The 12,468-nt window shown below is 44.4% G+C and overlaps 1 protein-coding gene across 2 annotated transcripts in view; it reads right to left on the reverse strand.

The window, feature by feature from the left end:
- Positions 1-12,462, reverse strand: part of Plce1 (phospholipase C epsilon 1) — a 351,996-nt gene extending 339,534 nt beyond the window's left edge. For both annotated transcript variants that reach the window (XM_017803186.2, XM_017803185.2), the window contains exon 1: positions 12,227-12,462. The gene's annotated coding sequence lies outside the window, so the exon portion shown is untranslated. The remainder of the gene's footprint in view (positions 1-12,226) is intronic.
- Between the last annotated feature and the right edge of the window lie 6 nt (positions 12,463-12,468).

The following is a 12,468-nucleotide window of genomic DNA, read 5'->3' on the forward strand; positions in this document are numbered from 1 at the left end:
AAATCCTCCTGGGTGTGGGTCCATCCGCTGGAACCTGGCCAACCTACCCAGGATCACACTCTTAAAAAAAAACTGACTCCTCCCAGCAGCTATCAGTTGCCAATAGCTCCTTAGCTGGGGCTGGGGATTCTTATCCATGTCCCCTGGCCATGTTGGGATTTTGTCTGACTTGGACTTGTGCAGGTCTTGGGCATGCTGTCACAATCACTGTGGGTTCATATATGCAACTACCATGTCGTGTCCAGATAATATGGTTTCTCTGTATTCATCCACCACCTCTGGCTCTTAAAATGTTTCCATCCCCTCTTCTACAATGATCTCTGAGCCTTGGGAAGAGAGGGTAGGGCGTCCCATTTAGGGCCAAAATTCCAGTCTCTTATCTGCATGTTGACCAGCTGTGGGTCTCTGTGTTAACTGCCGTCTGCTGCAAGAAGCTTCTCTGGTAAGTGTTGAGAGATACACTAATCTATGGATATAAGAGTAAGACATTAGAAGTCAGTTTAATGCTATGTCCATTTAGCAGAATAAGGATTCTCCCCTACTGCTTGTGTCTTGTCTGGCCACCAGTTCTTGACCCTGACAACAGTGACAGGTATGGACTCCATCTGTGAAGTGGCCCATAAATTCAATTGTAAAGTAGTTGGTTACTCCCATAACTTTTGTGCCACTATTTCACCAGTGGGCATATCTTGCCAGGTCAGTTGTTAGTAGATCCCAGGGTCCACAGCTGGGTAAGGCTGATGATTACCTTTCTCTTCTGGTAGCACGCAAAGCTCTTTCCAGCACTGTATGAAAGTTAAGCAATAAAGAGGAAGCTTTGAGGTCAACACTAGCTTGATTTCTCTTTGTTCTATGACTCACATATGTAGTCTCTTCAGCAATATGATCTTACTGTGATGTTCTGGTGAGTTACCAAGTGTGATGGCAATAGCCAGTATTGATAAAGTTCATTCCTGGCACTGGACTTTTTATTTGCTAGTTCATGGTATTTGGTAGGAGCATTGGCCCCTTGTTATGTGGCAACTCCATTTAAACACTGTCGCTGTCTCTGTCTCTCTCTCTGTGTATATTAAGAAAGTTCTGTAGTAACAGGTTTCCATATGATTTTTTTCCAAAAGACCTCTAGTTATCCCTTTCCTTACTCCCTCCTCTGCCCTGTCCTCCCATTCACTACTCCATTTAACCCTTCCTATTACATTATTTCCTGTTTTCCCTTTATATCACTGTATTCTATCTCCTCTCCCATGAATTCTCCTCCCCTATAGCTTCCTATTAGTTTCCTGAACTCTATGGGTTTTCTAATTGAAACACACATGTCTAAAGATTAAAAGCTACTTCTGAGAGAAAACATGATTGCTTCCAGTTCCAACCATTTATCTGCAAATTTCATAATTTTATTTTTTCTTGACAGCTGAATAATAGTCCATTGTGTAAATGTACCATACTTTTATTATCCATTCATCAATTGATGGACATCTAGGTTGTTTCCATTTCCTGGCTACTGTGAATAGAGCAGCAATGAACATGGATGAATAGGTATTTCTACAGTGGGATATACAGGCCTTTGAATATATGCCCAAGAGTGGTATGGCTGGATCATATGGTAGATCTATTATCAGCTTTTTGAGGAGTCTCTACATTGATTTTTCATAGTGGCTACACCAGTTTGTACTTAAATCAATAGTGAATGAGTATTCCCCTTTCCTCACATCCTTGCCAGCATCTGTCATTTGTTTTTTGGATCTTAGCCATTCTGACTGGGGTAACATGAAATATCAAAATACTTTTGATTTGCATTTCCCTGATGGCTAAAGATATTGAACATTTAGAAAAAAATATTTCTCAGTCACCTGTGTTTCATCATTTGAAAATTGTTTAGTTCCTTGCCCCAATTTTTAATTTGGTCATGTTTTATTGTTGCTCTTTGTTTGTTGTGATGTCTGAACTAATAATCTCGCTTGTAGGACTTTGAACTAAAGAAAGAATTAGAAGCTAGTCATGGTTGCGTGGACCTTGTTGTCCCAATTCCTCATGAGGCTGACTTAGGATTTCTTGACACAGGAATATAGGTTTCAGCAACTTAGCCAAATCCACTCATAAAATAAAAACAAAAATAAAAGAATGGGCTAGAACTGTGGCTCCTTGGTAGAGTGCTTTGCCTTGAATATGCAAGGCTCTGGGTTCACTCTCCAATATGGAAAAAAAAAAAATCTAGACAGCGAAGAGTTGGTTACACAGAAAACAAGTGGGGATTAGTCACAAAACATCTAGCAATAATGGGACTCATAAACCCTCTAGAACGGCACCTAAAAAGGTTGGGTTTGGTGGTCACCTGTAGTCCCGGCCACTCCCTCTCAACTACTTAGGAGGCAGAGGCAGGAGAATAGCAGTTCTGAGTCAACCTGGGCCATATGGCAAGACTATCTCAGTGGTTAAGAGTTCTAACTGTTCTTGCAGAGGACCCAGGTTCAATTCCTAGCACCCACATGGTGGCTATGAACCATGCTTAACTCCAGTTCCAGGGGAATCCGAAGCGCTCTTCTGACCTCTGTGGCACTGCACGACACACATGCAGGCAGTACACTCATACATAAAATTAAAAAATAATTAAAAAAATTTTTTAAAGGCAGGGTATACAGTTCAGTGCTAGAGAGCATGGTAGAGTGAGAGGCCTGAGTTCAAAGGCCAGAATGGGGAGTGAAAGATGAACCCAGAACTATGCCAAGGTTTGAGCCCATTTAATCAATTTGGAACGCTCTCCATGGTAGAATGTGAAGTGAGGAATTCTGCATCTAAAATTTTGTGTATTTATAGGATTAACTCAATTTTGTTTTAAGAAGCAAAAGTCCCAGTTCCACTTCTGCTCAGCTGGGAGACTTTGGACAAACTGTTGCCTCTCAGGAGACCAGTTCTCTCAACTCTCAAAGAAAGAGGGTTGAACTTGGGTGTCTCTCCTTTTCAATCCTCAAGTCTAATTATTGGATGACATAGCATAGAGTCAAAAATCACCAAATCATAAACAGATGCATAACATGTGCATTAATAATTAAAGGATAAAATACAGGTGTTAGGGAGATAGCTCAGTCAGTAAAGCATGTGCCATGCAAGCATGAGGATCTGACTTTGATTGCCAGCACCCAGTAAAAAAGTCAAGGGCCACAGCATGCACTTGTAATCCCAGAGCTGGGAGACAGAGACAGGCAGGTCCCTGGAGCTTGCTGGCCCACCAGCCCAGCTGAATCAGTGAGCTCCAGTTTCAGTAAGAGACACTGCTTCAAAAAATAAGATGGACAGGAATCAAAGGCACCCAATATCAACCTCTAACCTTCACAAGTACATGCATGCACACATGTGCATACATTACCCTTCCCCACATGCACACACACACACACACACACACACACACACATAAGATAGAATTTTTAGTTGTTAAAATGGCATTTGTATTAAAGATTTTTGTTAACTCCTAGACAGGTGGCATACTTTAAGATGTGACTGCTGGGACATTTCTTTAGAAATGCACAGCAGAGCTAGAAATAAGCACACTGTCCCACTCTCTGTGACTAACTTGATCTCTGGGTTTGCCTGTCTGTGATGTGGACATCTTCACCTGTTGTCAGACATCCCATGACTTGGCATTAGAGAAGCCCCATTCTCAGTCAGCACTGGGCAGTCAAAATCCTACATGTAAGGGATGTTACCAGAGAACACACAAAGTTACCAGACCGCTGTTGCATTAACCACCAGAGATTCGTCACCAGACTTTTCTGCAAACCTATGTAGTTTTGCATGAGAATTCAAGAAGTTTGTGTCCGTTTTTCTTAGATTCAAATACTTGCCCTCTGTACTAGGGAGAGAACCCAGGGCCTGATGCCTGCTAGACAACTACTCTGTCACTGAGCTTTATCCCTAGACCTTAGATTCAAAGCATATTTCTTTCACAACTACCTCCAGCTTTACCAGTCTCTACCACTGTGAATTTTAAAATCATGCCCAAGCCACAACTGAAGGAGAAACCTCAAGCCCCGAAGACCAGGCAGAGTAGGGAACAAACTGGCCTGCTGAGTAGCAGAGAAGTCAATCAGCTCAGACCCCAGCAGTTAACAAAGGGCTCAAGCTCTGCCCTGTCATCCCAATTCATTCTGCCTTTGGGGTGGAGGAGTGGAGATAAAATTTCATGGCCAAAGTGTTTAACTTCTGTGGATCTTATCCACCTCCCAGAGACTGACAGAAGAGGCTGATGGAGAACACTTCAGTCCTTCAGGCAAATATTTCACAGGTGAAAATATGTTCATCAATGAAATCTGAGTTCCAGCTATGTAGAACAACAAACGAATCAAAACTTTCTTTAGAAATGACAGTAACTTGAAGCAACTCCAGTGATATCCAAATTAAACCATGTTATATGATATTTTAATCCCAGGCGTGCATAGCTTGTACTTGGTCACATGTGTTTTCCCAAATGGTTTTCTTTCCATTCCCTGGATTTTCCATACTCAGTAATATTATATAGTTTAAACTTACAATGAAGTCATCAAAACAGAGTCTCTCCTTGCTTCTGCGTCTTCTTTGATTTTGAACACAGCAACCTTACTGTTTTATTATTATAATGTAACTAGCTTCTCCTTCAGAGCAATAAAAACACAAAAATGGGGGCCGACTTCTGACTATGACTGTACCCACAATCAGCCCCTCCGAAGGAGACTTTTCACGTTTCATGAAGGGTACAGCCCGGCCTCAGCCATGCCACAACCAAGCAGAGAGAGAAGACAGGTTTTGGTCAGTGATAATTTTGATAATGAGTTTGGCTGACACTGACTGGCCAGTGTTATGAGACTGGCTACTCAATTGGTGTTGGTGGCTTGTTTTCCTAGGTGCCTCGCTCACTCTCATCCCCCATGTTCCTTGCCTCAATGAAGGGGTATGGGCAGGAGAGGGGGAGGAAACTGTGAGTCTTTTAGGCTTCTGTTTTCAAATTTTGCATCTTAAAGCTAGAGGGCCGAGTTTAATAGTCTATTCCAAACCTGAAGCAGAAGTTGGGGAAGACAGGCCTCACTCTGCACCTCACATTCCAGGCCCTGCTGGCTGGGTGGCAGGAGGGAAAAAGAAATGTCTGAACTCTGAAAGCTGCTTCTGGACAAAGATGAGGAGACTTCAGAGACCTCAAGGGGCACAGCACCTGAAAAGCAGCACAGTGTCACTGCATTCAAAGTCCCCTGTCATCAGAGACAATGAGAATCTGAGTGGCAGCCAGGCATGGAGAGGGGGATCAAGACCCCAGAAGGCAGGGGAGAAGAACTCCATGAAGAGAAGGCGTCAAATTATTTTTCTGCCATATTACTGGGAGACTCGGTAACAACAGAAAAGATCACAGGGGCCAATATTTGTTGAATTCTTATTTAATATTAAGTGGTGTTCTAAGACATTTACATGGATTATCCCATTTAATTCTCATAACCCATTCTATGGATACCACTATCACCCCACCATTATGTATGCAATGGCATGTAGGCCAAGCATCTTGTAGGAGGCCACACAAATTATCAGCAGTTGAGCCAGGATATAAACAAATCCAAGCAACGTATCTCCAGAGCCCAAACTTGCAAAATGAAATTAGAGAAAATCCAGAGTTATATTTCTTTCACATCTATGTCTGTGGGCTGAAGGTCACACATATAGTGCCTTTACTTTGGGTATAATTAGTCTCCAAACTCTCTTGCTCGCCTGCTCTCTCTCACACATACACACACCACCACCACCAAATAGAAGCTTCCTTTCATGCAAAAATGTAAGGCAGACCCCCAATACATAAAGAAATTAAGAGCAGGGTCAGCATCCCCCTCACCATGCTGAGACTCCAGACACTTCTGGAGTCTAAAATCTCCTGGTCCAAATGATTATCATTCAGTAATATATGCTTGAAAGTCAAAAGAAGCCCAGCCAGAACACCAACAATCGCCAAGAAAATCAAAGGAAAAGGCAAAAATGCCCTTCCTCACTGTCATGGAGGACCCAAGCAACCCTGATTGATCCCAGCCCTGACACTAAGCAGCTCCAGTCTGAGCAGCAGAGGGGCCAGGGGAGGTGGAATTCAGGGCTGGAGGGAAAGTCAGGAATGAGGCAAATCCAATAAACAGGCAGAGGTGGGAAGCAGAGCCAGCGGGCGCCAGGGCCAGCGGTCTGTGGTGAGGAGGGAGGTTCAGCGGGAACAGAGGTGGGAGTAGGGCGGCAGGCCCAGCTCCCCCATCCAGCTCCTCAGGCTGCAAGCTGTCTGAGAACTGTGACATAAGAATGACAAGAATTACCGAGACTTTAATAGCCAGTCTTTGGAAGGAAACAAAAACAACTACATTGCCCTTCTCACCAAATTAAATACTGCCGTTCCCTTGCATCCAGAAGCACACAGTTCAGTGGTGGAGAGCTGAGGCTCATCAGAAATGCCTGGTTTGGAAATAGTGGGGCTTACAGTAAAGCACACCAAGGTACTTGGACCCACAGCCGAGCTGTACCTGAACTAGCTGTGGGACTGGAGGTGCCTCAGGTTCCAGTCCGCCTCTCCAATATACAGATAACAGCACCTACCTCAGAAGGTGACTAGAGATTAAACAAGTTAACACACATAAAGTACCTAGAAACGGTACCAAGGGCAAAGTTCTTGAAAAAGACCGGTTTATTGTTCCTTGATCTTGATAGATTTAATTTCACTTTTAACCACTTTCCGCTTTCTCTTCGATGTTGCATTAGTTTCCTAAGCTGCTGTGGCAAATGACCACAAATTTAGTGATTTAAATAATTCAAATTTGTGACTGCCCAGTCCTGGAGGTCAGGATTCTGACGATTTGGCAGGGCTGGTTCTTCCTGCAGGCTCTGGGAAGAACCTGTTTTCTTGCCTTTTCTCCACTCTTCAAACTGCAGATAGAATCCAGAGTTTCATGCATGGTAAGCTAGTGCTTCGCCACTGAGCCATGTCCCCAGCTGTCTGCTGTATCCTTGACCTCTTTTCAAATCGGTCAAACTACCTTCCTCAACCGACTCTGATCATCTATTTCCCTCTTTTTAAAATGTTTATTTATTTATTTATTTATTTATTTTGTGTGTATGAGTATATTGCCTGCATGTGCATAAGTGCACCTGTGTGTGCAATGCCCATGGAGATCAGAAGAGGGTGTCGGATCCCCTGGAGTTGGAGTTACAGACCGTTGTTAGCTGCCATGTGGGTGTGAGAATCAAAACCAGGTCCTCTATAAGAGCAGCCAGTGCTCTTAACCACTGAGCCATCTCTCCAGTCCTCTATTTTCCTCTTATAAGGGCCTTATGATTAAACTGAACACACACAGAAATCTAGAAAAATGTCCTTTTTAAGATCCTTAATTTAAACACATCTGCAAAATCCCTTTGGTCATGTAAACTGGCATATTCACACGTTCCAGAAAGATTCACATCCCATACACTTCACAAAAGCCCCAAACTACAGACTCCCAAGACTTGGGTAGGCTCTGGCGAAGAAACAACAGTGTTACTAACTAACTTGTTGAGTACTTAGTGTACGCTTGGGCTTTTGGAAATTGCTTTAGGTGAATTTTCTCACTCTTGCATCATACGACCCTGAGAAATCATTTTTCTTTAATTTTATTTCTTTTATTTTATGTGTATGCGTGTATTGCCTGCATGTAGGTAAGTGCACCCGTGTCTTGCAATGCCCACAGAGGTCAGAAGAGGCCATCAGATCCCCTGGGACTGGAGTTACAGACAGTTGTTAGCTGCCATGTGGGTGCTGGGATTCGAACCCGGGTCTTCTGCAAGAACAAGCAGTGTTCTGAACTGCTGAGCCATCCCTCCAGCCCTGAGAAATTATTTTTATTATCTTAAAAAATGGTTAATTGCTTATCCAAGGTTGTAGAGCTAGGAGGAGGCAAAGCTTAAGTACGCCTAGGTAACTTTGGGTTTAGAGCCCTTGTATTTGACAAACAGTGGCTGGGCCCTTTCCTTTAAGCTATGACAACTGGCAGAGAGGAGACAAGAAGACCATTACTCTCTGAGAACAGAAGACTGTTCACAAAGATATGCCAGATTGCCTGACTAGAGGCAATCCTGCAGAGTCCTTGTTGAAAGAAACACATAGATGGCAAAGCACTCAAAACATGTTCTCGTGCAAAAGAGAAACTTTGGGGTTACCCAAGAACTTTAATGTAGGTTTGGGTCAAGAAGAAGCCACCTAGTCCTGCCATCACAAGGGGACAGTGCGGGAGGCATGGAAAGTCCTTTCCCTAACTAGAACAACCTTGCAGTTCCAGTTGACCTTCTAAAAGAAAGAATTCACGAGTGTGAATTCCTGAAGAGACTTCCATCTGAGTCAGATGGATCCAGATCCTAGGAAACACGCCAGAAAGGTCCAGAATACTGGTGGGCCAGAAAAAGGGCCCTGTCTGTAGCTGAGCTTGGTTTACACCAGGACCAAGCAATCTACTCCACCGTAGCAGTTACGAATACGTAAGCCTCCATGTGCCATGGGTTTCAACATAGCCCAACCGTGGTGGTCACCAGTATCCACAATGAACGACCTCTTTTCTTCTCAGTTCTCACATAACCAATGGCTGCAAACCAAGTTTGGCTGGCAGAGGGAGGAAAGGGTCGAGCGAAACAATTGCTATGCATGCCTGTTGTGGTAGCTTAAGAGTCAAAGTTTTCAAATCTCAACCACTAAACAATATAGCCGGAGCCTTATCTGAAACTTTCCAGTGAGCTGAGTTAAAGCTACTAGGTTTCACCCAGTCATTTGTATGGATCTTGAGCCCAGAGTCTGATGCAGGAGAGCCCAGTGATCAAGACAATGGATTCTGAAGCAGGCCTGCTTTGACCAAGTCTGGGCTCAGGCACTTTCTTGCCATGACTTCATGTAAGTTAATCTTCCAGTGCCTCTGTTTATCTGTCTTGGAAATGAACATAACAGTGGAAGTCCACACTCCTCATCAGAAACTGAGAAGCCATTCCAATTTAGAAGATACAGAAGTCTTCCAGGTTATGTCTGTATAAGGGGTATATGTGCCAAACATTAAACACTATCTCCAGTGGGGGGGGGGGTCTTCAGTAAATCAAGTGTGTCCATCACTTTTGAAGTAAAAATGTAAGAACAGTTGCCACTAAATAAGAAAAGGAAAGGCCAACACAATGCAACATTACTTCTGATCAAGTTTTGTTGCCAGATTTACAAAATCCACAGCTTTCAGATGGCTGGCATGACTATTAGTATTTGAGAATTACAGATCGCTAATACTTATTGCCTAATGTTGTAAGAGTGAAATGAGTTAATATGTGTAAACTGTTTGGAACAGTGTCTGTTATTTTCATCAAAATAGACTCGATGGGAGATTATAAATAGGAAACTTTAAATTTCTGATTAAATTCATTTGGAAAGCAGTTCACTTTGGAGATGAACTCTCTGGAACCATTCTCCAGGGCAGGATGAAATGCCCTGTATTTATACTATCCACTAGCCACATATAGTTTTCAAGCACTTAAATGTAGCTAATTAATTTCATTTATTTGAACTCATTTAAACATAGTCATATATGGCTAGCAGCTACCATATTGACGATACAGATGTAGAGGCCTACGTTCTTAATTCGGCCTGTGAAGACCTACTTAAGTCATAACTCAGCTGAATTAAAACTGAATTAACAAGTGTGAATTCTGCATCTAGGAAGAAAGAGGCTCACAAGACACTAGAGAGTTATGACTTCCTTGCTAGGCCTCATAGCTGGTGTGCATCTTTGATACTTTCTTTCTCATTCTCCATTCCCCACTCCCCAATCCACAACTCTCCTCTTCCTGACCCAATGTTAATGGGGCACAGGCTTCACTAAGCCCTATCCACAACTTCCTGCCCTCCTCTATACTACCATGCTCACCTGCTTTCCCACTCCTTCGACCAGAGCCTCACTTGCTCAAAGCTCAACTAAATATCCAGGAGGAGGGGCTAGAGAGATGGCTCAATGGTTAAGAACACTGACTGTTCTTGCAGAGGACCTGGGTTTGATTCCCAGCACCCACATGGCGGCTTTGAACCATCCTTAACTCCAGTTCCAGGAGAATCCAAAGCTGTCTTCTGACCTCAGTGGGGTGCACTCACATACATGCAGGCAATACACTCATACACATCAAATAAAAAATAATAACAAAATATTTAAATATCCAGGAGGAAAGCAGCTTCATTAAAAATATTAACACTTTCGGATGCCAGTGTTTCTGTTTGTTGCTTGTTTGTTTTCTGACTTCTTCCCTGATTCCCTTTCTGAACCCAGGAGTTTTGAGGTTTCTGTTTGCGGTTGTGGGAGTGGTGGTAGTGGTGGTAGCTGCTCACAGCAGAAGCAGCCCCCCTCCCTACCCCAGGAGAGAATAGAAGCCAGGACTGAAGCAGTTGCCCTGTGCAGACCGCTTGTGGAAGCAAGGACTGCCAACACACACATACCTGCAGAACAGCCATGCTTTGTGCAAATGCCCCCTCTTGCCCTCTCTCCTGAGAAACCCTTTCATCATGCCCAATGCCTTTCCTATTTTCCTTCACTCATTTAGAAAGTTGTAACAACTACACATCAAACAAATGTCATGAAGCATAAAGCAGAGCCCAAAGAACCATGTAACTAAAATGACTGCAAATAAAAAAAACAGAAAACCAACCACTTTCATTGGAATATAGCTTCACCCCAACCCACTTGAGTATGAAAAATTTAATGACACGGGTCAAACTTGAAACACACCCAAGAGCTTGTTTTACTAGAAGGACTCTAGTTTAATCTCACCTCTTACCTGGTCCCGAGACAAGGGTCAAAGATGATCAGGGGGCACTCCTGTGTACAAAGAAAATTTCCCTGGTGGGGAAATACTGTACATTTATCTAAATGTAAATACTGTACATTTATCTAAATCCCTATGATTGCATTATCTCCTCCAAAATACTGACTTATGTTTCATAAACCAAAGTATTAACATTTAAAACCTGCCCACAATTATTTCTAGAGTCTTCAAGGTGTATCATGCCAAGAAAGACAAGGCAAATAACTTCAGTAGGGAAAATGAGACATCTACATAAATCCCATGTAGAGAGCAGAAAGGTCCCTTGAGATAAAAGGCGACAGGAATCAGAGCACAAGAGACTGGCTGTTTCAGGCTGGGGTCTGAGGCCGAACAACAGCAGCAAACTGAGTATGAAGGCTGGTTACCATTCAGAGTGGTGACTGAGGAGGAGCAGCACTGAACAAAAGGGAAGGATGGCACACTATCAGGCATTCTTCAGAAAAGTCATGTTTGCACACCATACCCGAGGGACAGCTGCCACTTCTTGCAGTGACAACTGGGCACGTGTGTCAGCATCTATGGAACCACCTCAACCACCTCTCAAGACAGGCCCTCAACTCTTCCTCTGGACTCCAGCGCTCTGGACTTTGTTGGGTCTACTCCATGGCCTTTGTCTCACCCTGTCCCTACATAGGGCTCCTACAAGAAAGCCGGGGAAACGCACTAATCCTGAGGCAAATTTTGCATCATGCAGTTGAAGTTATTAACTATGTGCCCCCCTCCAACCCCAACTTTTCAACAAAGTCAATACTAATCTATTCCGAGAGCTAATTATTTTAAACGGCACTGATAAATCATTTAATGATAAATCTTTCTTACACTAAATAATTGGTTCAGTCAATTGAACCAAATAAGTCATGGCTTAAACGTGACAGCAAAGAGGGAAAGGAGGAAAAGAACAAATTACTGTGCACTTAACATGGGCCACAACCAAGGGATTCATAGATCTAGGTTATTTCGATGGGCTTTAAAGAAAAGGCATAATTCTCAAAGTTACTAATTCTAATTCGAGTGGGACCGGGTCCTGTGCTGATAATCCACTCTGAGAACAACGTCTGAGAACTTTCCTTGAAATACTGCTGCTGCGTTCCGCCCCACACAACCGAAAAAAAAAAAAAAAAAACCAACTCCCACTTTTTGACGTACTGGCCACTTCCACACCATACACATCACGTGAAGTGGTGAGCCGAGGCCATTACGGGGCTCCCTCGGAGACCGCTGCCTGGGCAGTTGGGCTGTCCCCCGGGAGGGGGGACGCGGGTGGCCAGGTGGGGGTTCGGCTGTCCCCGGGAGGCTGCAACCCTCCGTCGCGCCCAGCCCAGCTCTCCGGGTCTGCGGCCTCGAGGACCGAGCGGCAGAGCCGCGGGCTCACCTTCGATCTTCCAGCCCGGTGCGGTGTCCCCAAGAGCCGCGTCCCCCTGGGACCTGCGGTCGGCGCGCGTCCAGCGGCTCCGGGCGGCCCGGTGCGGAGTGTCAGCGGAGCTGGTGCCCAGGAGCGCGCAAAGAGCCGGGCAAGTGCCCGGGAGCCCAGCGGGGCACGCCGCCGCCGCCCGGTCCCCGCCGCAGCCCGCGCTCCGAGCGCACCCCGCGCAGTCCTCCGCCCGCTTCTCGGAG

Source organism: Nannospalax galili, unplaced genomic scaffold, assembly GCF_000622305.1.
Source record: "Nannospalax galili isolate Female #2095 unplaced genomic scaffold, S.galili_v1.0 scaffold1027, whole genome shotgun sequence".
Lineage (NCBI taxonomy): Eukaryota > Metazoa > Chordata > Mammalia > Rodentia > Spalacidae > Nannospalax > Nannospalax galili.